The 24393-nt window shown below is 46.9% G+C and overlaps 1 protein-coding gene across 5 annotated transcripts in view; it reads right to left on the reverse strand.

Annotated features, from left to right (window-relative positions):
- The window catches only part of ACSL1 (acyl-CoA synthetase long chain family member 1), a 72741-nt gene extending 54904 nt beyond the window's left edge, over positions 1-17837 (reverse strand). For 3 of the 5 annotated variants that reach the window (XM_058720000.1, XM_058719995.1, XM_058719994.1), the window contains exon 1: positions 17699-17837. The gene's annotated coding sequence lies outside the window, so the exon portion shown is untranslated. Of the gene's footprint in view, positions 1-350; positions 375-17061; positions 17181-17698 lie in introns of those variants that run through there. The other 2 variants (XM_058719996.1, XM_058719999.1) reach the window with 2 other exon arrangements.
- Between the last annotated feature and the right edge of the window lie 6556 nt (positions 17838-24393).

Consider the following 24393-nt stretch of genomic DNA (forward strand, 5'->3'; position numbering starts at 1 on the left):
ATGCGGCTCACGAGTCCTCCGCAGCCCACTCCGGCTTAGAAACCGTGACAGCAGGTGGTTTCTAAAGGTCCTCAGCACTGACACTGCATGGCCTGATGAGAACCGGGCATCTGAACTCCCTTGTCTTACATAACCACCGGGATTTGCCCCATCATCCTGGACTCTGAACATATGGGTCTAAGGCCACCCGGACACAAAGGTTTACCTCCTACCATTTTGTTTACACCACACAAAAGTGGTTTGGGGCCAGAGGTGACTCACAAGGGCATCATTCTCTAAGGACACAGGGACACACACACACACACACATACACACACAGACCTCCTATGATTTTGCAGATTTATACTTACATCATCATTTTATTTTCTTCATATTGTTTACAAACCCCCCAAAAAAATGGGTGACCGGGATGTTTCTCCCCTTCTAAAGTTCCTCAAGCTTTCGTTCGGTTGAATAACAGCGGTTTGATGAAATACTTTGCTAGGAATGCAGCCTTGAAGCAAACCCACATAAATAGCACCCTTGCCCCAGCAGCAGCAAATGCAGAAATCCTGACATCTTTCCTTAAAAGCAGCGAGCCAAGCTGGCAACGCTGCCATTCCTTGCCCCACCTCCTGCCCTTGTACAATAGGCTATTTACAGAAGGCTGAAACTCCCCCTTTGTCCTGAGCTGGCTGGGCAGAGCTCAGCCTTGGGGAGGAACAAGAGAGCAGCAGCCAGACCGCGTGCTGTTCTTTCAGTGTGCCACTCCAAAACCCTTGGATTCGTGCTCCTTAACCCTGGCTGGCAATTTACCTAAAGCTAGATTTGCTTAAGCCGTCCCCTCCTGAACCAAAACAGCAGTCGGGCTCTCCCCAAACAGGGATGCCGGCATCCACCAGTTAGAAAGGAAAACAGAGGTCTCTGTCCAAAGCCCATTCTATACATGAATTCCTGACCACGTTTGCTGCCTTTGGATCATCTCCTCATCCTGAGCATGAGAAGGAGAGAGACCATCTGGGTAACTTCAGGATCCCACGCGCGGTGGGCAAATACTTCCACAGGGAATTAATTACTCCCATCCACTGCCATGGGGTGTTTCTTCCCAACGAAGTACAGTGAACCTTAAACCCACATAATTTTCATTAAAGTGATTCTCTGGGATCACGAATTCAATTTCCAAGCAGATTTTAAAAGGAGAAATGAAGGAGAGGTGCTCTGCTTTTAGAAACCTGATTTGCTGAAATATTCAAGTCAACTTGAAAATTCTTTATGACACCACTCTCTGTCCACGCCATCAAAGTCAGAAAGAGCAGGACACAAAGCTTTTAAAGGTAAGCAGGGGGATGCTTGGGTGGCTCAGTCGGTTAAGCATCCGACTCTTGATTTCGGCTCAGGTCATGATCTCGTGGTTTGTGGGTTCGAGCCCCGTGTTCGGCTCGGTGCTGACAGCACAGAGCCTGCTTGCGATTTTCCCTCTCTCCTTCCCTCTCTGCCCCACCCCCTCCACTCATGCGCGCACGTGCACGCTCTCTCTCTCTCTCAAAATAAAGAAATAAACTTAATAAAAAACTGTAAAGGTAAATAGAAGGCTAGACTAATTTTCGTTCCAATTTTAGTATATGTGCTGCCGAAGCGAGCACTAATTTTCTAACCAGTAATATTAGGGCCATACCTCACCTGTTCATATTGGCCACCAAGCCACGACTCCCATATACGCCCCCAAGTAATGAGATTCCAAACACAATGTGCCCAACTTGAATGGGTAAACTTGTAGGGCTTAGATGCAATGGCCAAAGTCTACCCGTAACAGCTTCTGTATTTATTAAATTACATATCTATTGAAGTCACGTGACAAAATAAATTACTTTAGAAATGTGTGCTCTTTCCCTACTTACATTTCCCTGATATTTTATTAAAATTCTTTGAACACACTTCTTCACACAGGGTCTCAGGCATCCCTAGAGCCAGCCACTTTTGGAGCCACTTTTGCCTTCGTAAGGTCAAGCCTCCAGAAATAGCAACCCAGCTAGTGTTAAATTCCTTTGCTCAGGAAAAGTCGAATTCACTTAGTTGGCCTTTCTGAGAACGAGGCGGTTTCAGGAAAGGTGCCTTCTCTACCTGACGGTGTTCAAAAGGAAGTGACCAAGAGGACACCCGCACAAAATGAAAGCCTCAGTGACACATGACGACTACAAGAGGGTTGTCGGGAAATCCTCGCCCTCTCTTGGGTGCAGGTGCATTACTTAACATTCAAATGTGGGTGCAAACCGTGAAAAACTTGCAGACCCCATTCGTGAGGCTTGGAAGTCAAAAACGTAACAAAAATATATACACAAAACAGTGCAAAACGAGGTGGCAGTAAGCGCACAAGAAATTCTGAGAGAGGTCACACGCTCTCAAGGATTGCTGCATGCAGAAAGCAAAAGTGAGCCGGTCCTCGCAGGATGAGGGAGGCCCAAGAATGCGAGCTCCACTTCGGGCTCTGGGGATAGGACGGGACGGCCAGAAGCAACTCCCCACCTCAGCTCTAGGATTTTTGGCCAGGTAATCTGGAACAAGTGACAGGATTCCACTGGGTAGGAGAAAGGAAGGAAAAATCAGCTTGAAATTACGCTTTAAGAGCCACCGTTTGCTAAGCACTTGCTGTGTATCAGGCACCGTGCTGAGTAATTAGACACATGACGAAATGTCATCCTCTTAACGGTCCTTACTGTACGGAGTCCTCATTAGCTTCGACTCAAAGACAGGAGACTGCGTAGGAGAAGTCCAGTGTCCTGCCCCAGCCCCACACAAGAACAAGACCAGAGGCCGGGACCGAAGGCAAAGCCTATGGACCGTAAGAGGCAGGCCTGTCGCCGAGGCACACGGTGGTTCAAATGCAGATGAACGTGCAAGACGATGAAGAGGATGCCAAGAAGCTGGGATAGACAGAGCTTTAAAGAGCCAGGATCTTGGGGCGCCTGGGTGGCGCAGTCGGTTAAGCGTCCGACCTCAGCCAGGTCACGATCTCGCGGTCCGTCAGTTCGAGCCCCGCGTCGGGCTCTGGGCCGACGGCTCGGAGCCCGGAGCCTGTTTCCGATTCTGTGTCTCCCTCTCTCTCTGCCCCTCCCCCGTTCATGCTCTGTCTCTCTCTGTCCCCAAAATAAATAAAAAACGTTGAAAAAAAATTTAAAAAAAAAAAATAAAGAGCCAGGATCTGAATCCCAATGTCCACCAAGCATTGGAGGGATACACACGAAATGTGGCCTGTGCAGGCGATGGAATATCCCTGCGCCTTAAAAAGGAAAAAAAAAAAAAAAAAAAAAGAAGGAGATTCTGATACAGGCCATAAGCTGGATGAACCTACAAAACGTTATATGTGTTCCAGGGACTTCGATGAGGCAAATTCAAAGAGACAGAAATGGAAGCTACAGGAATGGAGGGTGGGAGGGGAAGGGGGAGTTATTGCTTCACAGGTACAGAGTTCGTGTTGGGGATTCTGGATCCCCAAAACATTCTGGAACATCCCAAAAATTCTGGAACTCGGTAACAGTGACAGTTACACAATATCGATAATGTAATGAATGCCAATGAACTGTATGCTTAAAAGTGGTTAAAATGGTAAATTTTATGTTATGCCTACTTTACGATAAGGCATTTTTAATCGCTAAAAAAACAAAACAAAACAAAACAGGATTTAGTAACTCAGTGGATATCAATGGAAAAAAAGAGTCGGAGTCGGAGAGCTGGGTTGTTGAGCCCGGGAGATTGAAGGAGATTGACCGGTGGAACAATGAGGAGCAAAGCAGTGGGGGGAGGCTGGAAGGTGGTTTGTAGGCAGGTTCCCAGGGTCCTGGAAGCCTCCTTGTGCAAGTGGACCGGCCCATCCTCTCCCCACGCGTCTCTGGGCGAGCTCCCCTCCGGCTCCCTGCCTCAACAAGGCTGGGAGGGTCAGTATCCCAGGGCGGAGCTCTGGCCCTTTCCAAGAGTCTACCAGAAAGTCTCCCCATGCTTCCACGCCCACGCTGCATTCTCCAACCTTGGGGTCTCCTTTCCTTACGGCCTCTTCCCGAGCCCTGTCTTAATAACATGTCCAAACTGACCCAAATAGTTCAGTTGCTCTAATAAATCCTTACGTGACCTCCTCAGTCAGAGGCAGTCCTGAACTCCAGGAACATGTTATCTGTAGCCCTTGCGTGACTCTTAGCATCTCCTATTTTATACTTATGGTGAGCGTCTGCTTCTCTTACATAGATGCTTCTCTCTCCTGGGGCCAGGGCCCCTTCCCATCTGTCTTCATAGGCCCCTGATGCTGGACATACTGCCTTGCCCAGAACAGGTGCTTCATGAACAGTTACTGAGTTAGGAACGACCCTCTGTGATTCTGACCAGTTTTCTGCTACAGGCCCCAGGAGGGTGTATTTATAGAACAGTGATTCTCCAAAGAGCAAGGAGGTATTTGAAACATTTCTAAACTTTAGCATTCTCCCTGTACACCCCACGCTGCTGCTGCTGCTGCTGCTGCTGCGAGCCATTGTGCTAGAAAGGAGTAAGCAGCACCTCCTAGGTGATGTGGAGGGGAAAAGAAAAAGCTTGCAAGACACCGATTTAAAGGCTACATAAAAATACTCCCTTGCCCCTTGTTGTGATGAGCACTGGGTGTTGTACATAAGTGATCAGTTACTACATTCTACTCCTGAAGTCAGTAATGATAACTAAAAAAAAGCAAAACTCTCTTGCCCATCTTCCCATGATGTTTTTCATTTCTCAAACTGTTGCACTTCTATATAATGTCACCTCAAGGTCATCTAAGGCCAAGGATCCTCTTTCTCCTTAGCAGATGTGTAGACAAATATTCAGACAGGAGACTGTGGATTACTTTTTGAAAGATCAAGGTTGCCCACAAGAAAGGGAAGAGGGTAAACAAATACCTCTCTTGAGTAGAAGTGCAAATGCCAGAAGGAGGGCTTGAGTCCAGAGCTTGAGACCCGACTGGCCACCAACATCTAGAAGTGACTATTCTACGACAGAAAAGAGAATCTTCTAAACCAGAGAAGCATCCCAGGAGCTATAGAGCAATGGTGGGACTGCGGTGAGGAGAGCCCTCAGAGACTCCCCGACCACCGAGCACGAGCACGAGCACCGGGTGGGGGGCCATCTGAGCCGTAAGGGATGCTGCAAATATGACTTGCCCAGCATTCTCCGGAGGGCGGGGGGTGGGGGGGAGCCATCTGGTTCTCCTCCCTTCTCTCTTCAGCATAGACACGAAGACCTGCCATGTCCAGCCAATTGGGAAAGAGATAATTCTAGTTTGGACATGCCCAGCGAAGACATCCAGGTTATGTGAGTGGCATGGATTCACGAGGAAAAGTTTCTATTGAAAAAAAAAAAAAAAACTCTTAAGAGAAGCAAGATGTTTCCATTGGCCTTCAAACACTGTTAACACTGTTAAGTGAGTTCTCAGAAGTCACTTAGATGAGGCAGGGACATTTCTTGGTAACGGTCGGAGAAGGGGCAGGCTTGGGCAAAATGGGTGACCTCAGCCAGTCAGCCTCACTTCAGCTAATGGAGACAAGACCAGTTTGCTAGGTTGACCCAACCCTCCTGAAGAGGCTTCCGTGGGCCCGGCTCCCCACTTGTCAACTCACCAAGTGAATCCAACAAGGCATGTTATCTCAGCTGACATCTGGCCCAGGAAGGGCCCTAATTATGTCTGTAGGACTGTGTATTAGAGAACACAACGCCATGGTCCGGGGGGTACAGCCCATTATGTACAGCCTATTATGACCATAGCTAGAGAAGGAAATAAAATTCCTGTTGCCATGAAAATAATCCACAACAGACTCTCCATCTTCCCGGCCTCTGGGGAACCACAAAGCAAGGCAGGAAGCAGGAGGCTCCTCTTCCTGGGAGGTGGAGAAGAACTTAATAGTTAAGAGGACGAATGTCCTTTAACAATAGCTAGAGCCAGACCCCGTGAGGCAGGAACTCCTGTCCACTCAGGGCCCTGGAAATGGGGAGTAGGGTCCCTTTGTTTGAGAAACCGCACACAGAGAGGGTACCTAAGTCCCAGGGTCCCTCCGGATGTTTTGTCCCAGACTAGTCACTTTTAGGAGTGAATACGGAAGGAGACAAAACAGGAAGAGTAGGAGGTAGGCTCAGATGTAACAATCTGGTTGTTTCAGGTCCCGGCGGTGCCCCTGATGGGCAACAAAAATCTTGAGCCAGCTTCATCGCTGCCTGCGTGGGCCTCCGTGGGGATAAAGAAAGGACGGGAATAGAGGAAATGTGTGCCCCCTTCAATCACTGACACCATGGAGCATTTCCAAGACAAGGCCAGAGAAGGCAAAAGATGGTGACACACCCCTGACGTTCAGGACTGAACAACAGGATTCCACTGCCACCCAGAAACTCCAGATGACAGCACGACACAGAAAGAAAATAACTGTTAGAAACTGCCAATTCTAGGGGTGCCTGGGTGGCTCAGTCGGTTAAGCAACCGACTCTCGATTTCGGTTCAGGTCATGATCTCATGGTTTGTGAGTTCGAGCCCCGTCCGGCTCTGTGCTGACAGTGCGGAGCCTGCTGGGGATTCTCTGTCTCTCTCCCTCTCTCTCTGTCACTCCTCCCTCCCCTCAAAATAAATAAATAAATAAATAAATAAATAAATAAATAAATAAATAAATAAAATTAAGGAGAAAAACCTGTTCATTCTATGCTGTGGCATTTGGGTATTTATGATTTTATTATTCTACTGTGTACTTTGCTGTGTTATTATTTTTTTTATTTCTCAAGATAAAGAAGATAATAACTGGGTCAATTCGGTTCATTTCCTCTTGTATTTATGTATTTCCCACCTGCTGCATAAACGGCCTCGGGCGGCAACCTGTCCTTCTGGGAGAATGACAGATGGGGTGGAAGCCCTGCCCAGAAAGTCCATCCCTAGGCTCCCACCGTCCGTGTTGGGCCCTGACCAGCTATGTGGGCACTTCCACGTAAGGGCACCTTTGAGAAAGGTTCCACTGCTGATGAACAAAATCACAGGGGAAAAAACCCCACTTTCCCTCTCTCCCAAATAGAAGTCCGACAGCATTTGCAGTGTTGCCTCTGCCCTCAACGAGTTCAGGGTGTCAGTGAACAAACACACCTGCGAGAAAGAGTTAACCTAACTATCTAGACGAAAAGTGAAGAAGTAAGTGGTGGAGGGCTTCGGGAGGGAGAGAACACTATGACTGAACCAGAGAGCGATGGGAGGGCCGGCTAGAGAGCCAGGTGGAAGCAGCCAGAGGCAGGTGGTGGGGGTGAAATGCCCTGAGACCCAGCTCGCGCCGGCCGGTGCTGGGGCAGGGGCGGCTGGCAGTTAGGAACGACAGAGCCATAAACCAGGGTGGAGGATGCCCTGCCTCCGCCCGGGCTAAACAGCCGTTAGCTGCTGGAGCTTGTCCCCATGCAGCGGGGTGTAGTTTGCTGAGCGTCCCATGTCCCCGCCAGGGTGAGGCCTGGTGCAGGAGACAGCGAAGAACAAGGCCCCCAGTCGTTGCTCGCAGAGGTCACCACGATCAGATAGCAGTGACCTGGATAAGAAGGCTGAAAGGACACAAGGCTGGGTAGAGTTACTTACACCTCTTAAAATAGATCGCGGTTTCAGAGGGACTGACAAACTAGTGGACCAGCTTAGCGGCGCAGGGTTAAGTGGGAGACAGAGCATAGACAGACCTCTACCCAGAGAGGAAGGCCGGCCACTCACACATGGGGACGCTTCTGAGGGTTTACAGATTTCAGCGTGGAACTGTTGTGTCCCTAAACAGCAGAGATGAAGGGAGCCCACCAAATATGCTTAGGCTGTGGGCCTCGTCAAGACAGAACAGAGCCTTCGAAAGGGGCTGGGACCCCGTTCTGACTTTTCGATTTCGTCAGCTCTGGGGAAGACACTGGTGGTGTCGGGGGAAGCAGCACGTGAAACAGAGAAAGAGTTGCAGGATTGAGCCCCCTGTAGGAGGAGGGAGAAGGGCGGGGCTGGAATAACTCCAAGGGTGCGGGGAACCATGGGAAGAGTGGGTGGCCCAGGGGAGGCTGAAAACCTAACAAATCCAACAAGTTGCAGAGGGCTGTAGGGTAACGACCTGACGTTTAAAAGAAGGAAAGGAAGACAAAGAGATGGTCTCATCTGGCTGTTACCTGCTTGGAACACGTGACACTAGCTTGGGGTCTACTTTCCCCGTACGTTTTGTTTATATTTTATTATGAAAATGTCCACGTGGATTTAAAAGTCCATAGAATAGGAAAACAAACCCCCATATGCCCATGACCCTAGCTTCGGCTTTCCCAGGATCAACACTTTGCTAATATTGTCTCATTTTACACCCATTAAAAAAACAAAAAAAAAACAACAATTTTAAAGCAAATCCCAAACATCTTACTATTCAGGTGACACTTCTGAGGCCCATTTGGCGCTATGATCCTGCAGTTTGGGGAATGATTTGCGGGGAGTAAAACTGACTAGCACATCCACATGCTGCTTCCTGCTAAGTGACTAAACGTTCAACAAAGAAAGCCAACCTAAATATTGACTCAAGGTGCTACACCCAGCATGATATTTGATTGTCACACAAAGAAAGGTCTATATGTTCAATCTGAGATTTACAGAGCACCCCATATCAAACATTGCTCCCATCTCAGGAGACACAGTAGTGAATAAATCAGAAAATAAAATAAAATCTTTGTCCTGATTTTAAGGCTTCTGCATTTTCAAGCTTTGGGTCCAAAGTCAAAATATACTCTGGATTTAACACGACTCTCCTGAAGTCCAAGACCACTTTTAAAAAATTTTTAAATTTATCTCTTTAAGTTCAAGTTAGTTAACATACAGTGTCATGTTGGTTTCAGTAGAACCCAGGGATTCATCACTTACAACACCCAGTGCTCATCCCAACAAGTGCCCTCCTTAATGTCTGTCACCCATTTAGCCCATGCCCCCCCACGTACCTCCCCTCCGGCAACCCTCAGGTTTGTTCTCTGTATTTAAGACTCCCTTATGGTTTGCCTCCCTCTCTGTTTTTATCTTATTTTTCCTTCCCTCCCCCTATGTTCATCTGTTGTGTTTCTTAAGTTCCACATATGAGTGAAATCATACGACGTTTGTCTTTCTCCGGCTGACTTGTTTCACTTAGCCTAACACACTCTAGCTCCATCCATGTTGTTGCAAATGGCAAGATTTCATTCTTTTTGATCGCTGAGTAGTATTCCACTGCATATGCACACCACATCTTCTGTATCCATTAGTCCATCGATGGGCATTTGGGCTCTTCAAATGACATACTGGATAAAGGGTTAGTATCCAAAAGTCTATAAAGAACTTAGCAAAATCAACATCCAAAAAACAAATAATCCAGTGAAGAAATGGGCAGAAGACGTAACTAGACACTTTTCCAAAGACATCCAGATGGCTAACAGACACATGAAAATATGCTCTACATTATCAGGCAAATACAAATCACCACCACAATAAGATACCACCTCACTTCAAGACCAATTTGACATCAATCACAACCTAGTTTCGCAAGGGAGTTTCGATTCCCCCTTAACTGACAAACTGAGTTCTCTTGCTCTTTTTTTTTTTTTTCCAAGTGGCATTCAGAGGTATTTTGCCATGCTGTTGGTAAAGAAGGAGTTAATTTTCCGGTTCTCTGAGCTTTTCATAATGCATCCAAACTAATAAATAAATGCCTCTTAATATGTAACTACATTTATTTATTTATTTATTTATTTATTTATTTATTTATTAAAAAAAATTTTTTTTAATGTTTATTTATTTTTGAGACAGAGTGAGACAGAGCATGAACGGGGGAGGGGCAGAGAGAGAGGGAGACACAGAATCGGAAGCAGGCTCCAGGCTCTGAGCCATCAGCCCAGAGCCCGACGCGGGGCTTGAACTCAGGACCGCAAGATCGTGACCTGAGCTGAAGTCGGACGCTTAACCGACTGAGCCACCCAGGCGCCCCTGTAACTACATTTATAAACTCTAGACATTTGCAAATATTTTCTGAACATTATAAAATACACATATATGAATTTCAGCTAAAAAATGAGTATCTGTAGTAGTTGTAATATACCCACCCTGCAGCCTGGATGGCCTACCTCCGCCACGGGGCACAGCGGCCCCATTTTGGGACGACTGAGCAGTTCTTGCAGCTTCTCTGGGCACCTGCCTGGCTAGAGTCTCTGTCAGTTCTTGACTCTGGGAGGCAACAAATAAAAGTGCTAATTGCAGGGGCGCCTGGGTGGCTTAGTCCGTTAAGTGTCTGAGTCTTGCGATTGGCTCAGGTCCTGATCTCACAGTTCGTGAGATCGAGCCCTGAGTCGGACTCCACGCTGAGCATGGAGCCTGCCTGGGATTCTCTCTCCCTCTCTCTCTCTGCCCCTCTCCCACTCGTTCTCTCTGTCTCTCTCAAAATAAATAAATAAACATTAAAAACAAGCGCTAACTGGAGCACCCCCTCCCCCCGAAAAGCTTGCCGCCGCTAGGGGGCAGTGTAATAGTGCTTGCACACAGACTTGCAGTCTAAGAGGGAAACAGAGGTAATCAACAACTCCGTGAGGGAAAGGAGTTGGAGCGGGCAGGACACTGGAGTGAAGTCACCTGGCCCAAGCCTGAGAGCCCGAGGGGGCTGGGCCGGCTAGTCTGGAGGAAGGAGAATCAAGGTTGCAGGGCCACAGCAGCCCAAAGCTTCAGCCCCTGCCTCACGGGCCAGGGATGTTCAGTCTGCCTACACTTTAGAGGGGTGCCAGCCTCAGTGGCGCTCATCTCTGATTCCTGTCCGAAGAGGGCAGCACAGGCTGGCTCTGTCTTCAGAGTCTAGCCTGTCTCTGGGCTCTCAGCCACACCTCTCTGAATCTCGGTTCCATCCTCCCATGGGGTGGTTGGTTGGACTGCTTGACAGGCAAGTTCCCTGCCAGCCCCACATTCCGGGGCACCTTGGAAGCGTGCCTGAGGAACAATGCGGGTAATTGTCCTACAGAAGGAACAAACAGCTATTCGACCATTTCACTAGTAGCACAGAAACAAGGTATGATTTTAAGGAGGAATACCAGGTAAATGAAGGCGACGGTACAGTTATGTAAGATTATCTAGAACTTGACACTGATCTGCTTCCCTTCCACATCCCGCAAAGCCTACAACCACCTGCTGTTGAAACCTCTCTGAAAGTACCCTGAAAGAGTCACCACGGCTGTACTCCTAAACACTAAGTTCAACCCAACGAAAGCACAGGCTTGGTCTAGTGATTTTCGATACCTTGATCTTTGCTGCAAGATCTCAGTTTTGCGCAGCATCATAATTTACAAATTTGGAACACTGAAATGTGTATTCTTGTCAGCGATCCCCTTCTACAGGACACCTGACTGTCTGAATGTCTCCTGGTCTCAACTGGACATCAGACAATATTAAGTGCTTGCTAGCAGTTAAGGTGCCACGTTAAATGCTGCTGAAAACATGCAAAAGATAATGACTAGGTCTCCTACATGCCCAGAGCTTAGAATGCGGCTGGGGAGTCTATATGAGGAAGCAAGATATGCTCACATGAAAAGGCAAATGAAGGAGAGAGGGGGTGCTATTCATAACATGAATAACCAGCACAGCCAGGTATCAACCGATCCAGAAAGAAGGAGGCCACTGCCCCAGAACGGGTTCAGGAGATCCTTGGATGGACCAGGCACCAACCCTTCAGAATCTGAATTAGGGGTGGGGGCACCTGGAGTAGCAGCTATTCCTAACCAATATGGGAGAATTTCAGCATTTTAACCACCACTGCGGCTGCTGGCGCATCTCAGCCAGCTGAACGTTAGCCTAGGGTTCCAGTGAGGGATCCAGAGTCTCTGAGGAGCAGGTCCATGAGGAAGGAGGCTGGAATAAGGAATGTCATTGCAGACAGGTCACAGTAAATGCACAGGGTCCATGAGGCCCTTCCAGGGCATGGGAAGGCCACTCAGGCCAAAGAGAGAGCTCACGGATAGAATCTTGGGATGCAGAGACCTTGGTGCAATCCCGTGCTCCCAGAGTCTGCTTTCCAAAAGTCCCAGGATGTGGGTGGTTTGGGACAGGCACAGGAAACAGCAGGTTGGAACCAGATTCTAGAAGCTCCCAAGAACCAAGCTAAATAAAGACTTGGGACCTTATAGAGGGAGCCCCGGAAGGCTTCTGGGCAGAGGAGGGATTCAATCAGAGAGTTGTTCATTAAGGAAAGTCATCATTCTCTCCCTCTTTTTTCAACGAAGGGTCTCTACTGTCTAAACCAGAGGTGACAGGCTATGGTTTGGGCAGTGACGTTGAGGAAAAATTGGTGTATGTTGTGCAATACTGTACAGAGTAAGTGAAGATAGGTCGACTGCAGGGCACAAAACAAGAAGTACACTGAGATCTGGTCATTCTCCGAACAGGCCCGGGGCCCAGGAACAAACTCCACTGGGTATCATGGCCAGAGGGGAACACAGGTTGTGTAACCTGGGCTAAATCACCCATGACCTGCACAACGATTACTGTGTCTGCAAGGGAGCAAGTTATGCTATTTCGATGTTCAGGGAGCCTGGGATATTTAGAAGTGCCGCAGACAAAGGTGACTCAGGAAGCAAATATATATGTGGGAGCTGGGGTTCCCACCCTTGCCCCCTTCAACCACAGCAGCCCTGCTTTTATTCTGTACCTTGGGGTTCTGCCTAACACTGTACTAGAAAAAAAGGCACCCATATCCAGTAGACGATACAACACTGTGCCTCCAAACCCTGAAAACTCACAATTCTGTTCTCTTGTCTCTAACATGCTGAGAAAGTCTATTTTTGGTAAAAGTAACCCGAGATGCACCACAGGAAGCAAACCTATGTGCCATGGTGAGACCAATCTCTTACTTAAGTGAGTGGCTCGCCCATCTCTGCTGAGCGTGGGTCCCTGTTCCCAGCCACACCCTCTCTTCCTGCCACACACTTGATGCATTAACCGTGCACCTCGACGGTTCACCAGTCTTAATGAGACCAAGGGCAGGCAAAGCCTTTAACTCTTTAATTCTCTAGAAAGTCATAGCTCTGGACCAGGTGATCTTGTCACTCACTGAAGCAAGCTGAATCAAAATTTGTTGTCATTTCAGCACTCTGGTGGTACAAGACAGAGTGTAAAAATGAGGCCAGGAAATATGAAGGAACGACGACACGGAAAAAGAACCACTTCTGTCCTGTCTTGCCACTAGCTAGGTAACCTGGAACTTTGCTGACACTCCTGGGCTAAGAACCTTTCAAGCTCTAGGGAGGCAGTTGAGCCAACCAATTAGGAGCTCAGGCCCCGCAGTCTGACTTGCCTAGGTTCAAATCCTGGTTTGGGCAACTTCATTCCTGCCCTTATTCTTTTATCTTTTGTAAAGCAGGGATAATAGCAGGACCTACCTTGCAGGGAGGATTAACTGAATTCACAGGATATCAGAAGCACTGAGAACAGCGCCTTGGACTGTTGGCTGTTATCATCACCTTTCACGTCCTGAGCCTGCCCCTGCCGGGCTGTGGCCACTGCCTCAGTCAGCTCACAGACCCTGCTTTGTAGCTGACGGCTGAGCCCTGAGGGAGAAACTAGTCTCTGTAGCAACCTTCTCTTTCCTCTGGTTATTTAAAGAATAAACAGTGTTCGAGGTATTTGGGCCTTAGATATATGCACATTTCTCTCACAACCAACCTGAGGGGAAAGTACCAATTTCTTCCTCCGCCAAAACTGTGCAAAGGGACAGATAATACATTTATCAGAAGTCCTTCCAGAATGAGGAAATGGTATAAACGTCAATCCACGTTTCCTCCTTTGATGCCATTTTTTCCATTTATCTTTCCAGACCATGAAATCCAAAAATCGACAGCTTTGCACTAGAACACAGGAACCCAAAAGTTCATTAAAACCATTCACTAACAAAAATAATTTTCAAATCATTGCCAGTGTCAACAGTTTTAAAGCAGAACATGCCTTAATTTTTCCAAAAGATACATTAAATACATAAGAAGCTTGGCAAACCGTTCGGACGCAGTTGTTCTTAAATATCCAACAGTAGGAGAAGGGTAAGTAAATTGGAACATATCCCTTACACCACATTATGCAGCCATTCTCAAAACTTAGTTTTGGAGGAGAAGGTAACAACATGGAAGAATGCTCACAATACAACTTAGGTGATTAAAATTAAACTATCAGGAGCGCCTAGGTGGTTCAGTCAGTTAAGCGTTGGACTGTGGCTCACGTCATGATCTGGTTTGTGAGTTCGAGCCCCGCGTCAGGCTCTGTGCTGACAGCTCAGAGCCCAGAGCCTGCTTCAGATTCTGTCTCCCTCACTCTCTGCCCCTCCCCCAATCGTGCTCTGTCTCTCTCTGTCTTTCAAAAAAAATGTTAAAAAAATTTTTTAAAACATTAAGAAATTTTTTAAATCATCAAAATTTTTATCTTCAATTAAAACTATATGCTTAAAGTACAAAAAAAAGTTGTTTAGAAAAACACTAAAAGGAAATACACAAAAAGGTTAATAGCATCTATTCCTTGAAGACCTTTTTTTATAGTTCCCAAATTTTCTAGAAGCAGAGGTTCGTGTTATAATATAAAAAGTATATAATATATAATATTCCTATGTTAATATAATTCTTATAAAAGCATATATTCCTATTATAAATACTTTCACATTTACATGCTAAACTTTTTATCATTTTATATTTTATATACATATACATACACACACATATGTAGGTTTTCTGAGGCAAATGGTTTTGAATTAGGTGTTAGATAGCTTTCAAATTTCATTTAAAACTTGAAAAATTCTCATAAAGAGAATTAGCCCAGGTACCTACACAGAGCCACCAGTTTTGAAATCTTAGATTTTTTTTGTGCCTCCAGCCAAATGCATTCTTCTAGGCAGGCAGCACAGGGGAAGAGAGCACTCACCTACACCTAAGCTTTCGTCCAAAAGAATGTGCCCTCCCTCCAAGCCAGCCATGTTTCAAGAAAAGCTCCATATTTCATTCTTCCTCGGAATTGCACAAAAGTTACAACAAACCAAATTCGATATTGTCTACAACTCAGCCAAGAACTTCTAAACGTCAGGATGTAAAGAAAAAGCAGAGAAAGTAACATACCACCGATTACGCAAGAGCTTCCTCTTGTCAATTTTTTCAAATTATGTATCACTTTGAGCTCACACAAACTAGAAATTCCTGTTGAGCTGTCATCTGGGCATTTTCGGTAAGGAACTGGAGATAAAAGGACAATCTTGGAGTTGCAGCCACAAACACTGGTAAATTGCCTCCACTTTCTAGCTTGTGCGCTTTCCAAACGCGTTTCTGTAAAAGCTCTCAGAGCCCCTTCAAGTACTACAATGTTGAAAATTAAACCTAACCACGTGCAGCTTCAGATCAGCTCGGTTCAAGGAGACTTTGTCTCTAGGCATGAGCGCCAAAGACAAACGATCCTGATGGGTTTGTCTGACCACCGAGTTGGACTGACCACCTGCAGCAAACACCGTGCACCTACAGTCTACCTCCTGACGAACCTGCCTGCGAGAGAGAAAGGCTTGAATCCCAAGATTTCAAGTAAGGCCACAGGATACCAATAGCTTGGAGCTGCCTTAAAGGAAGTTCCTCTGTATTTTTTAACACGAGAGTCTATCCCATTGCATCATCCAAACAATACCGTTCATAAAACGTTATTAATGGATTCTAACGTAACAGTATTTGGATACGAAAGTCGGTATGTGCAGAAGAATAATGAGCTTATGCTTTATGAGGCAAACCTGCCCAATACATTCAGCAACTGCCCTTAAAAATTATATATATTCATCTCGGGTTACGGAGTCTCAACATCTAGAAATTACTAGTATTCCTATAGTCTTGCTCTTTCCAGAAAAGTGAAACTTGAAGGGAGAGAGGAGAAATCCCCAGCTGTGATGACAGAACAATCTGATCTTTCCCCAGCCCCTCCTCTGAACACCACCATTTTCCACAAGCCAGCTAACATCAAAAACGAAAGACATAGTAAGGCCTGTGGCATGTGAGCATGCTTTCAGTTATTTCAAACTTCATCTGAAAGAGAGGTAGCTAGGAAAATACCTCTATGATATAAACTGAAACCTGTCCCAACCTGCACTTGTCCCAATTAGCTATCTCTTAAACACCCCAAGTTAAAAAGCCCAGAGATCTCTTTTTAGTCAGGCTGCCTGCAATAATAATGAAAATATTGCCAAAATATGCATAACAGAGCCAGGAAGGAAATAAGTCAAAATGCTTATAATTGTGAGGGAAGGGTCATTAAAAAAAAAAAAAAAGTTTTTTTCTGTTCACAGTAAATGCATAAAACAGAGGTCTATAACATGCCTACACTATTTGAAGGGAGGAAGGGAGGTATGAGGTTGGCTACTTTTGAAGATTTCTTTCTAGTCCTAGAATCTTAGCTCATGAAAGACTTTCGTTTAACGCAGACCTTTCACAAATAAGGAGTCAAGTTTCAGACTGGGAAGGGATTCTCCCAGTTGAGTGAAGGCAAGAAAGAACATCTCAGAAGACTAGCTCCATGCTGATGGGAAGCAAGATTTCCTTTAAAAGTTCCACCTCCTCAAGTCCACTAATGTGCCCATTGAACCTGCCATGGCCACTTGAAAATGCAGAATCAACCAGAAACTTTCGATTGACTTTTTGTTTGTGTTAAGCAAATAACTGTTTACACCGAGATAAACACAGGTGAAATTTGTGTCAGACACTATAACATTTCATGTTTTTCTCATGCTAAGCAAAGACGAAAAATAAAAGAAAGGGTACTGACAGTCGGGGGGCACTTTGGATGCTCCTGTATCAAGAAGATGCTCAGAACTGTTAACTTTAAAAGGCAAACAGCACTTCTACAATGGTCTTAATTAAGCTCCATAACCTTGTAAGTAGGTGGGGTGGGGAAGGGATCTGCGATTGTAAATACACACTGATAAGTGTCTGTCTCTAGGTTCTAGTCCACGTGACCATTCAAGTCCTTTACCACCACTTTCCCAGGCTACAAGACGATAGGTATCATCGCTGCTTCCTAATTTCAAAAAACACCAGGCTTCTTACATCAGTGACTCCAACACGGCTATGGGCACTCCTCCAGAGACACCGCGAGAATTTCTCCTTTCAGCAACCGGCTTTTGAGGCTGCATTCGACCCTCCTACAAGCGCTCCGCGCAGGGGCCACCATCACGCCGAGGTAGCAGGACGTTCCGGCTCCGACGCTTTCAGGCGCGGTCCGAATGCGCCTCAAAAACCCTGTCACGGGGACAGGCGCCCCGGCCCCGCTGGACCATCCCTCGCATCTGAAGCTCGGGGTCCGGCTTCCGGGACGGGCGGGTCCCCGCCGTCACACAAACCAGAGGCCGGTCCCGCGGCGCGCGTCACCCGGACCCCGGCGTGCACCAGCCCCCGCGCCCGCGCAGCCCGCGGGAAACGGCGGCCGGGCATCCCCGGCTCAGGCACAGGAAGCGGCGGCGGGCTCTGGCGGCCCGAAGGCCTCCGCTGCCGGGAGAAGGGGAACCGAGGGCAGAGGCCGGAAAAGCGGAACGTCCCCGGGAGTCGAGGGGCGGCTCACGCGTCTCCGCCGCGGCCGTCGCCTCCCGGGCTCGGGCCGGCGGAGCAGCCTCAGCCCAGCGCCTCCGCCGAGACCACCGGCGCCGCAGCCGGGAAAAACGCGGCTCCCGGCGGCAAAAGCACTCACCTCCTCGGCTGGCCGGGCCGCTACGCCGCCGGCTGTCACCTCAGCCCACTGCCTGCCCAGCGCCGACTCCGGATGCTATTTAAGGGCGCCGCCGTAGTCGCTGCGCCCTGGCTGCGCCCCAGCCTCAGCCGCCGCGGAGCCAAGCTGCTTGCGGGTGCGCCAGCCGCTCCCGCCCCGCTGGCTCCGCCCCGGCCCCGGGCCCCGCCTCCGCTCTCAAGCCCCGCCCCCGACGCGCGCCCACCTCCCGTCTGGGTGCGCGCGTGCCGGGCTGCCTGCTGGCTGGTGCAGGGACGCGGCGAGCAAACTCAGGAAGAGTCGCTTCGCCTGCCTTCGATTTCATAGCGAATCTGTGGAAGGGCAAAGGGTATATTGTAGAGCTTCAACCTAGAAGCCCGGCCAGCCCTGGGGTCCCGTTGCCATGAGGACCGGCAGACGCCCTTTGTCATTTTCCTCCCCCAATTGCCTGCCTTGCTGACTTCTAGGAGCGCAAGGATTAATGCGGGAGCAGGGGGCGGGGGCGGGATCCTGGTGACCAGAGGTCTTCCTTTGCCTTTTTTTTTTTTTTTTTTTTTTTTTTTTTTTTTGTCATCCACATGCACGACCCCTTTTAGCCCGATTTCATCACGGTTTTCACATGGAGTTTCGCCATAGTCTTTGGCTTGGGAACACTCTTGTCTGGACTTCTGCAATGCCCTGGTCGTGAAGCAACGTTGAACAAATCAAACTGGGTATAGTGAGAGCAGAATGCAGGCTTGATATTGCTCAAGGGCAGTATACACCTGCCAAGTTCTTGGGGCCTGTATATCCTGCTCAGCAGTGGCTGTGGTTTTGAGGGGTTCTGCATCCCTGCGTTGGCCATTTGGAATGAACTGAGGCACAGAGGCTGAATGCTAGTGAGGGCGAAAGTACTCTTGGAACTCATGCAATCTGCTTCCAGAGCATATGCACATAATAACCACTGGACTGGACTGATACTTATGTTTCTGTGAGCCTGAGCTCCCCGGACACCTCAAGCTTATTGGGTTCCCTGGAGCAACTAATATCTCAAGGACTTACCTCCCAAAGTGTGCCAGGCACCCCAGGACAGCAATGGTGAGGGCCACCCACACTCCAGTAGCCTCTGTAACCGCTCAGTTCTCCAAGATCCCCTTCTACACATAGGGTCTCCATCTAAAATTAGAAATGTACTCCACTTTCGTTTTTATGGCTTTCCACTTGGCTAATCCTTGGTTTCTCTGCTCAGATCTCTCTCTCCTCACCCATGATTTCATCATTTGAGCCTCTTCTTTTTTTCTCTTGCTTCTCTAACTGGTCCTTCCGCCTCTCCATAGGCACGTCCAAGTTCTGTGCTGTATTGGTTTGTAACCTGCCATTACACGGTATCACAAACCAGGTAGCTTAAACAGAAATGTATTGTCTCACGGTTCTAGAGCCGAGAGCTTCAAAATCAAGGTGTGGGTGCGGTTGGTTCCTTCTGAGGGAGAAGGGAACACAATTCAACCCCACAACACGTGACAGCTGTCACTGACTGTCTTCCCTGTCCCTTCCCCCTCCAAGACACGTTTCTTCTAACTGGCATGCCCTTCCCTGATTTCTAGCCCTAGTGCAGATAATATAATTCCTAGCGTAGGAAAGGCACACAACCAGGGATTACATCTCAATTCCTACTCTCTGTGGTAGAGCTGCCGTGTGATGTAGAGAGGCAAGTTCAGGTTTCTCCTCTGGAAATAAGAGGACTAGACTAAATAACTTCTCAGGTCCCTTTCAGTGCTAACACTTTTTTAAAAAACTTTTTAAAAAACCCTTGTCATTTCAAAAAGTTTCACACTTGATGGCGTTGTCCTGTGACCACCAGATAAAGACTTTGAAGGTAAGCAGTATTGCACGGTGGTTGAGCACATAAGCCACATAAGCTTTGGAGTTGGGCAGCAAGGCCCGGCTCACCCTCTGTAAGACAGGAAGAATGGGACCTACCTCAGAAGGATGTTGTTGGGACTGACAGCCCATGATCTCAGTTTTGTCATTAAATAAAGGTTCTGTACTCCATAGTTGGGGGCTCCATTTTGTGACTCCGGGAGAGGTAGAAACCCAGTCTTTTTTTTTTAATTTTTTTTTAACATTTATTCATTTTTGAGAGACAGAGTGTGAGCGGGCAAGGCACAGAGAGAGAGAGGGAGACACAGAATCCCAAGAAGGCTCCAGACTCTCAGCTGTCAGCACAGAGCCCGACGCAGGGCTTGAACTCACAGACAGCAAGATCGTGACCTGAGCTGAAGTCGGACACTCAACCGACTGAGCCACCCAGGTGCCTCGGTAGAAATCCAGTCTTAAGACTCTTTTCCACCTTCTTTTTTCCCAAACACTTCTGTAGCCAACCGAACAGGAGCCAAATGGGATGTTGCAGTGGAACAAAATTCCTAATAGAAGTTTGAGTCTCTCTTCTTAGTTGTTCTTGGCCCCATTTTGGCTCGATTAAACTTCTGTGGCTAATTCTGGCTAGATCCAAATCTATAGCTGTCTAAAATTGATTGATCAACCTTCCAGAAAAGCGAAAGAGAGTCAAAGTCTTTTTTGGGACAAGCTGAGGGACCGGTTGACAATGACCTTGTCTCAAAATCTCCCACTTGTGATTGCCAACTGCAGAGTTGTGACTATTATTGATCTTCTATATCTACTGCTTTTGAGCATGGTCATCTGAAGTGTAGCCACATCAGTTATTAGTGGCCAATGGGCTTTAAATTCCAGACCTTGGTAAGTGGATGGTTAAAGAAGGGGTTGGCATCAGTGGCTGGATGCTTGTCACTCAGTCTGTTTTGAGGTTACATCTACATTAGGCGTATATCCATTTCCCCCAGGAGATGTAAGTACCTAGAGAGCAGGCACTGTATGCCATTAATCTCAGATTTGCTGGGAAATCTGAGATATTTCCACCAAACAGATGTTGCTCTGTAACTACTGATTATCACATGGTCTCCAGTGGCCCTAATTAAGCCATAGTCCTCCCTTCTCCCCCACCCCTTTTATTGTTCAAGTGCACTTGATCCACTGACTTCATTAACTTTACGAGGAGGAGTTAGTCCGCAGCTGTGTAGGCAGTAACTTCCATGGGTACAACCCCTCTTCCTACTGGGTGAGTTGTTGGACAACTCCAGGCCTTCCAGACTCTACCCTGCAGCCCCACAACACGACTTTCTGTTTCTTGAGGTGGTATGAATATTGTATTCAGTCAATGTCAAATAAGTTATAAGTACTCCAATCTTCCAATCCAACTAGCTCTTCATTGTCAAAATCAAACTCTTTACAAGAACTTCTAAGATGCCCTTCATAACCTATCTCTGCTTTCCTACCAACCAGCTCTCCAGACACTCCCCCATCCAGGTGGATGGAAGTGCTTGCAGGGTAAGAGCAAAGGCCTGAAGTCAGCATGGATTCAAATTCCACAACTTACTGGTTCCAGACCTTGGGCAAGAAACCTTCTGATCCCTAGCTTTCTTACCTGCCAAGTGCATATAATACTGTATTGCATCTGATCTAAGTCACAATCAATTGTAAGATGCACCATTATTTTATGTATCCCTGAGAGAGAAAAAAAAATGCTTCCCATTATAATTATGACATCATCAGCTGGAAGAAGTACTGTGTACTGCTTAGCTTTTACTGCATAGCAAATCACTGTAAAATTTAGCGGCTTAAAAAAACAATCATTTATTAGCTCATGATTTTGTGGCTTGGCACTTGGGCCTGTTCAACCAGGTAGTTCCCCTGCTGGTCTCTCCTGAGCTCTCTCTTGCAGCCAGTCAGCTGTGGATATATGGGCTGGATGGCTCAGGAATGGCCTCACTCACTTGGATGTCAGGATATTTGCTGGGGTCCCTTGGTTCTCTTCTACATGTCCACTCCAGTAAGCAGTTCATCCGTCCTAAAACGGTGGCCTCAGGGCTCCAAGCTCTGCAAAGGGGATAAGCCCCAGCGTACAATTGCTTTTCAAGCTTTGGCTTGCTTTGTGTTTGCTGCTATTCCATTGGCTGAAGCAAGTCACGTGACTAAGGCAAGTATCCATGTGGGAAAGGATTACCCAAGGACATGGATTCAAGGAGAGGAACAACAGTGGCCGTATTGCAAAAAGTCTACTACACATCCTGATGCCAGAGATATTAAAATCTGGAAAAATATGCATCTGAGATTACACAAAATATAGTAAAAGTAGTGGATGTTAAAGATTTATTTTGGTGATCATTTCACAATATACAGATATGGAATCATTATGCTGGACATCTGACACTAATATATGTTCTCTGTATCGATCAAGTCAACCATATCTCAATTTAAGAAAGTAAAGAAGAAACAGGGGCACCTGGGTGGCTCAGTTGGTTGAGCCTCTGACTTCAGCTCAGGTCATGATCTCACGGTCAGTGAGTTCGAGTCCCGCGTCTGGCTCTGTGCGGACAGCTCAGAGCCTGGAGCCTGCTTGGGATTCTGTGTCACCCTCTTTCTCTGCCCCTCCCCTGCTCGGGTTCTGTCTCTCTGTCTCTCAAAAATAAATAAACGTTAAAAAAAAAAAAAAGAAAGTAAAGAAGAAACATATTAGCTAAAGTGAAAATAGAGTCAAAGAATATTTAATTTATAGCTCTGTTGGTGGAGCGACACCCTGTGTGTAAAGAGATGAGAGGCAAATGTTTTGAAAAGCAGCTGAAGTCATTAGCTTCTAGTGGAGGAAAACACATTTTGCTGGGACTGGAGAGAAAAAGGTGCAAATGGATACAGATAAAGTTTGAAAATATTAGAGCTGAAAGAGGAAGGAAGGCTGCCCTCCACTCTTGTGACCAAAATAAATCCAATATCCTACATTCCAAGGAATATATTGTCGTGACACCTTTTCCCTCCCCATCCCTCTAGTCCTGTGCTCCTTCTGTTTTCACAGAAGAAATCATGTTTCCACAGGAAAAAATCATGCTTTGGGGAGTATTAGCCAAGGAAATAGTTCATTGGTCAATCTGAAAACACACATGATTGTCCAGTTCAATGCACAGCGGTGGTTATATTGTTTCCCTTAAGAGTTTCTACATTTGAGCATTCCTGGCAGGTCCATCAGTGAGCCCTCCAGCCTTCTGTAAACTTCAGTGAGTCAGTAGGGTTTCTAGAACTAAAGTTCCCAGTTCATAACCACTAATGCTCTAACAAGCCATGAATTTCTGCTCTAAAATCTGGAGTGTCACTTTAAACAGTTCAGCGTGACTAGATGAAATATATCACTGAGAAGGTCTCCTTTCAAGGTATTTAAATATTAATCCCGCCTCTGCCTTCCAAACATTGTGTTCTCTTTTTGTTCAGTAATCCCTCAGCTGATCGAATAGAGGAATATGTAAATCAAAACTTTTGAAAGTGTGTTTTCTGCTTTTTAGAAGAAAACCATAATTTCTTAAGAAAATAAAATCCTATATCTGATTCTGGAATAAACACTGGGATAGATATGGAGAGATAGGTAGATGGTAGATAGATAGATGAGGGATAGAGAGATAGATAGATAGGAAGATAGGAAGATGAGGGTCACCTGGGTGGGTCAGCTGGTTGAGTGGCCAGCTCTTGATTTCAGCTCAGGTCATGTTCTTACGGTCGGGGGCTCCACATTGAGCATGGCGCCTGCTTGGGATTCTCTCCCTCTCTCTCTGCCCCTCCCCCGCGTGCTCTCTCTTTCTCTCAAAATCAAATCAAGTCAAATAAAAATATGTAAAAGATAGAAAGATGAGTAGATAGACAAATTAGATAGAGATGGACAGAGAGATAGATATGTCTGGAGTATGGTAGGCCTTTTGGGGATTGAGTGTATCTCTTATCCAAGAAAGGATGATTATGTTAAAAAAAAAAAAAAAGCAGGGGGTGGCGGTGGTGAGTTGCTCTGTGAGATAATGTCTGCAAAGCACTTAGTACAGTACTTGCCCCCAGTGAATATTCTATAAGTGCTATTACTGACGATTCTCTTTGGAAAGCCTCTGTAGCTATGCTTTTTGTATCTGCAACCCTATAAATTCTTATTTATCATCCAAAACCTAACTCAGGCATCCCTTTCTCCAGGACACAGACACACACAGATACGCAGACACACACACACACACACACACACACACACACAACACACACCTTGTTATCCCCAGAGTCGTGCTAGCCTGCCATTTAAGTTGCACTGCCTGTTTGTGATAGGTTGTCATTTCCGTGCTTCTAGGTCTGTGGACCTGGCTTTGAGCTCCCTGACAGCAGACGTTGTGTGTCTACACATCTCCTCCCCTCATCCCAAGACAATGCCTGGTACTTGATACGTGTTTATTCTATTGAACCGGTATGTCACCACCAATAGCACCGCTTCTCCTTCTCCAAGGTGTAACTGCTGTTTCCTCCGGAGGTGGTCCCACAGCTCTGTCTGATGGTTCTGGCACAGAACTTGTCACATTCATTGTGATTACTTGTTCGTGTAATGCACACGCAGATAGGATGTGCCTTCCTCTCCTCTACGTCACACAGAGACTCCCCCTCACCGTGCCTGGTGGTAGCAGTGAGTACTCTGCTCATCCTTGTGACATAAATAAAAAGTGTCTCGAATCTCCATTCTACTGGCTAGAAGTCTAGAGGAAAATTGGATTGAGTATGTGATTCATCAGGGGTTGTTTCTAGTCCATTACTAGAACCTGAGCTCACTGGCT

The sequence above is a fragment of the Neofelis nebulosa genome, chromosome 3 (assembly GCF_028018385.1).
Source record: "Neofelis nebulosa isolate mNeoNeb1 chromosome 3, mNeoNeb1.pri, whole genome shotgun sequence".
Taxonomy (NCBI): Eukaryota; Metazoa; Chordata; class Mammalia; order Carnivora; family Felidae; genus Neofelis; species Neofelis nebulosa.